We start from the raw sequence: 5,608 nt of genomic DNA, 5'->3' as shown, positions 1-5,608 counted from the left end.
TCATAAACACATGAAAAACTAGACGAAATACAAAAATCACGGCACTCCATCTTTAGCACTGATGAGTGGTAGAAGAACCCATTTTTCTGGGGACCCCCTGGAACCCCCTCAAGGACCCCTGGGGGTCACTGGACCCCACTTTGAGAACCTCTGGTCTAAATGATCAAATACATGTCGTTGGGAGGTTGCGATGTCATACCTTAACGTAGGCATCAGTTGCAGTGCTTGTTTTTCTCGACCTACGGAGGTTCTGACCGTAAGCCACGTACACGTCCAGTCCACCTTGTGGCACGAGCACACACTCCTGGAGGAGGGAGGACAGCAGCAGCAGGAGAGGCAAACACACAGCTGGCTTCATCTTCAATGTCCTGTGTGTGTGTGTGTGTGTGTGTGTGTGGGGGGGGGGGGGGGGGGGGGTGCAGGAGACAGAGTTGTTGAATACAGTTGCAGCCTAGAAACAAACTTCTCTGCGTTCTTCGACCACAGGTTATTATATATAGGCTACACAATACTTATCTTTTCAATGCTGCACCTGACAAATAATCCAAAGTATAAAAAACTAATCAACTAAGACTAAAACTAATAAAAACGAACTAAAACAAGCATTTTCAGAAATATAAACTATAGCAAATCCGCTCTAAAAACTATACTGAATTACAAATAGAAAGAAAAAAACGAACTAAAACGGATCTAAAATGAAATGAAAACTCAAAAACTATTATAACTATCTGCTGTACAGCAATTATATTTGGTGCTTCACCATTAATGTTTTGGTTCTATATAGCAGAAACTGTTCTATGGCTAAAAGCTGTTTCAATGCTATCTTTCCACCTCGTATTACAAAGCAATTGACCATAAAAGTTTTCTTTGTAGTAATAATTTGTCATTCTTTAGAATAGAATATAAATAGAGTGGAGAATAGAAACTTTAAAAAGTACAGTATGATACAATAAAAAAGAAAATATGAGCAATGTCAAACCATATAAAATTAAACTACATATGATTGATAATAATATGACCAGACATGATAGTGTTTCTTCTCTCACCTTTCAGATATTGCCGTCTGTATTGTCTGCAGAGATGTGAGGCGAACCACACTGCTTCCAGCCTTTATATGCGGCTCAAAATGACCTGTCGTCTACTTCCCCTAACCGTGAGTCATGTGAGTCATTGACAATGTGTGTCAATCAAGCATGTTCATTCACATGCTATATACATTTTTGAGGGCATTACTGTCAAGAAAACTGCTAAAAGGATGACTACAAATCCCAGAGGGGCTTGTTTTCATTGTGGCCCATTGAACTCGATTCATCAGTAGGACGTACAATAGTCCTACATACAATGCATTACGTAACGGTAAAAGCTCCAGTAGCAGCAAAATATATGTCCAGAGAAAGTAGGGGAGGGGTGGTGAGTTGGTGGGGGATATAATTATAAAACCAGACGAGGTGTAGTTTTCTTTATTCAAAGAGTTATACAAAGTTGCTCTTTGTTTTGTTTTTTTGCTTCTTTTTTCACATTACAAACAAAGACAAGTAGACACCCCCCCCCCCCCCCCCCCCCGTATATATACCGTAAATGCATGCATATTACATAACGGTAAAAGCTCCAGTCACAACTAAATATACGTAATATTTACAGAGAATGGGAGAAGCCGGGGTAGCTGGACAGTAAGCTGTCCAGGCACCAAGCAGGCAATCCAGCCTGACGGCGTGCTGAGTCCCGAGCCTTTTACCGCATGTCTTCCCCCCCATCTCTCTCCCCCTTTTCTGTCACATTACTGTAAGTGTAACCTATCAAATAAAGGCAAAAAAGCCATAAAAAATATGTTCAAAAAGAAAGAAAAGTGATGCCTGTCAGTAAGGAGTTCAGGTTAACAGTTATTCACCCTCATTAACTGCTGTTGTTGTTTTGTTTTTGTTTGTTTTTTAAGCCAATGTCTTCCTTGTTCACATCTGTAAAAAGAAGTCTAAGGACCCACGCCAGACGAAGATATTTGGTGTAGAGTGAAAAACATCATAGCAACTAAGTACAGTTGCAACTCATGTCCGTTTGCATAGCGGGTTTAAGCGTTTAAAGTAAACCACATGGAGACAGCTGATGATTGTGTGAGATTTGGTGAAGCACCAGGGCACTAGTTGGATGTACGTACATACCTTCATGTCTAGACTACATACATACACCATGTCTACACTACCCCCATGCCCACATTATCTCCATCCCTACATCACCTACATGCCTGGCAGTGGTGGACAGTAACGAAGTAGCTACATTTACTCGAGTGCTGTACACCAGTAAGACGCCTGAGGGCGAGAAGCAACCTCGGCCTAAAGTGCCCTAAAGGGCGAGGTCGCGTGCACGCATCCGCCTGGGTGACGGCAGACTGCTGGGCGAGCGCTGGCGTTTGGCATGGGGGGGTCAGATCAACATATGGAATGAATTCTGTGCTGGCCATATATGGAGCGTGTCTTGAGTGTACAGGGTTTGATGGAACATATGGAATGTCACAGGCCAGCTCCATATATGGATATGAGGTTGGATTTAAGTTTGAGGTTTGAAGTCAGCTCTTTATCGCACTCTCTTCTGGGCCTGGACTTTTACTTTCTGCCAGGTACCGTGTGTGGAACATTTCCCAGGTGTTCCTCTGCCTACCCTCTTTCCTCTTTCGCTGTGTCTCGTGATGTTATTTGTGTCCTTGCTATAAGGGTGTGGTCTATCCTGTTCCACTTTCTCCTTTTGTTGATCGTATAGCTATGAAGTGGTTTTTCGGGGAATCAGGGGTGTTGTTGGTGCTGTTTTGTCACTTAAAAATAAAGTTTCATAACTAGATCAGTATCACAACTCTATGTCAAGAGTTATGATACTGATCTAGTTATGTAAAATAAAGGAAAAACACAATATTGTGGATTGGCAAGTTTAGAACAATAGCATGATTGTTATAGATACAAAGGATAGGGGGGGGGGGGGAGCACGTCCATAAGGCTTTGGGTTTCAAAGGCTGACCCAGAAGGAACATGACATACTGGTACAGATGTATGTGACAAATAGTAGGATTTAAACTTTTAACCTGTATTTCATTGGGTACATAAATATTCAACACTTCAATCACTTTGATACAGCTCCCATAAGTATGGTATACTATACGTTCAAAAAAAGTTTTAAAAATGCTAAAGAATTTCATTAGTAGACACTTTTCTAAACTCCAACAACAATGTGTGATGGTCTGTCTTCTACTTTTATGTATGGTGCTGCTGATTGTCCAAAATGTCCAGAGAGGTTGAGAACAATAATATGAACACAAGGCTCCCCACTAGTGGTCAGCAGGGCATGCTACAGGGGATCAGTATACCATGTTTGTGTGTGTGTGTGTGTGTGTGTGTGTGTGTGTGTGTGTGTGTGTGTGTGTGTGTGTGTGTGTGTGTGTGTGTGTGTGTGTGTGTGTGTGTGTGTGTGTGTGTGTGTGTGTGTGTGTGTGTGTGTGTGTGTGTGTGTATCATCTCACAACAGATGGTAGGTAGGCCTATATGAGCACTGACTGTCCTCTGGTGTTCATAAACAGAACTGCAGGAGGAAGTATGGTCAGCATAATCTCTGCCAGACTTGCAGGCCCAGGTGGCAGAGATGTCATTAGGACCCGAGCACTGCACAGTAGTGCGAATCCCAATGATTATTGCGACTGTAGGTCACATTTACTATGAAAACCTGCATATCCGTGTGTCACGCCTCATGACACGTCATGTGTAATGGAGCTGAACAGCGACTCTACATCTGACCTCATACCTCAAACCCTTAGATCTCCATATATGGAGCTGACCTGCTCTGACATCCCATATGTTGATCCTACCCCATCCGTCCTTCCTGTTCTGACATTCCATATGTTGATCTGACCTCATCCAACGCTGTACACTCAAGACACGCTCCATATATGGCCAGTACAGAATTCATTCCATATGTTGATCTGACCGCCCATGCCAAAGCGTCAGCGCTCGCCCAGAAGTCTGCCGTCTGCTGTCACCCAGGGGGATGCGTGCACGCGACCTCGCCCTCACGGCGTCTTACTGGTTATTCTTTGTTTATTATGCCCCCGAATGAATTGCATTTTTGAGGCACTAAACTACTCAAAAAGTTGCGAAACTTTGCAGACACATATTTTAATCGTCTCAAAAAGGAACATGGCCTAATGGCTCAATAGCGCCCCCTACAATGGTTTGTGCATGAAGCCCCACAGTGTGGTTTCACCTACATGTATGCAAATTGGTACACACCTGTATCATGTCACGACCAGTGGTGTAATGGTGATTTTTCTTTTGGTGCCACGGCACGTCATGCGCATGTGCAATCACGCACGCGCACACACATGCACGTGCACTACATGTGTGCGTGTGTGTGTGTGTGTGTGTGTGTGTGTGTGTGTGTGTGTGTGTGTGTGTGTGAGGGGTGGGGGGGGGGGCACGGTCCATCACCAGTAAACCTAGACCACTGGGTACTTGGAAAGTCTTGGAAAGTCTTGTAACCCGAGGTTAAGTGTGTCTTCTCTTGAATCTATATTCTAGGGGGACACGACTAGCGTGCATGCACGTGCACCGGTCTGTACCGTACCTGCATGCACGTGCACCGGTCTGTACCGTACCTGCGCGTGCACGTCACAATTGTTTGGGTACCACGGTGTGGTTACGGTACTGCGTTCTACGCCTGTTTAGCAGCTCCCACGGTAGTTTTATTTAAGTTGACAACGTTTCAACCCCAGCAGATAGTAGGTAGGCCTATATGTCAGGTATCGTAACTGCAGGTTATCACCTAAAACATCTCACCGGATCATCCACCTCTGACAACAACAGGAGGAACTGTGCTGAGGGCTCATGGGTCAACTCAACCGAGCAGGACACTGCCAAAGACATCAAGAACTGAAAAGGGAGTGTAATGTTGTCCCTACACACTGCCTCACTTAGGTTCTGCTTCAAGTTCACAGAGCTTTATTGAGTTGAGAGCACTGACATCAACTCATCTCTCTGTCTGTCTGTCTGCACGCACACGCACGCACGCACGTGTGCACTCTGTCCATCAAGAGACACAAATATCAGAGATAATCTGGACTAAATCAATTTTGCCACATCAACAGATTAAGGTTAAAAGGGATTAAGATTGGGCATAGCAGTGCAATGTCAAGATATTAACGTCATGCAACCTTCCAACCTTCATGACAGCACAACTCAGGCCACCCTGCACAGAGGACAGTACAATAAACCTACAGAACAAATCCTATAACATCTAAAATAGAACAAACACACGCACGCACGCACGCATGCACACGCACACACACACACACACACACACACACACACACACACACACACACACACACACACAACACACACACACACACACACACACACACACACACACACACACACAATGTATAGGCTGCTATCTAATCTAATCTATGCTATATTTACTTTATTTAATCCAATGTAAATTTATTTGTATGCGCAGGTGAACGATAGGAATAATAGAGGGTGGAGGAGAGGGAGAGAGAGAGAGAGAGAGAGAGAGAGAGAGAGAGAGGAGAGAGAGAGAGAGAGAGAGAGAGAGAGAGAGGTGGAATTTGGAG

The sequence above is a fragment of the Protomyctophum parallelum genome (assembly GCF_964188405.1).
Source record: "Protomyctophum parallelum genome assembly, chromosome: 13".
Lineage (NCBI taxonomy): Eukaryota > Metazoa > Chordata > Actinopteri > Myctophiformes > Myctophidae > Protomyctophum > Protomyctophum parallelum.
This window is presented reverse-complemented; position numbering follows the sequence as displayed.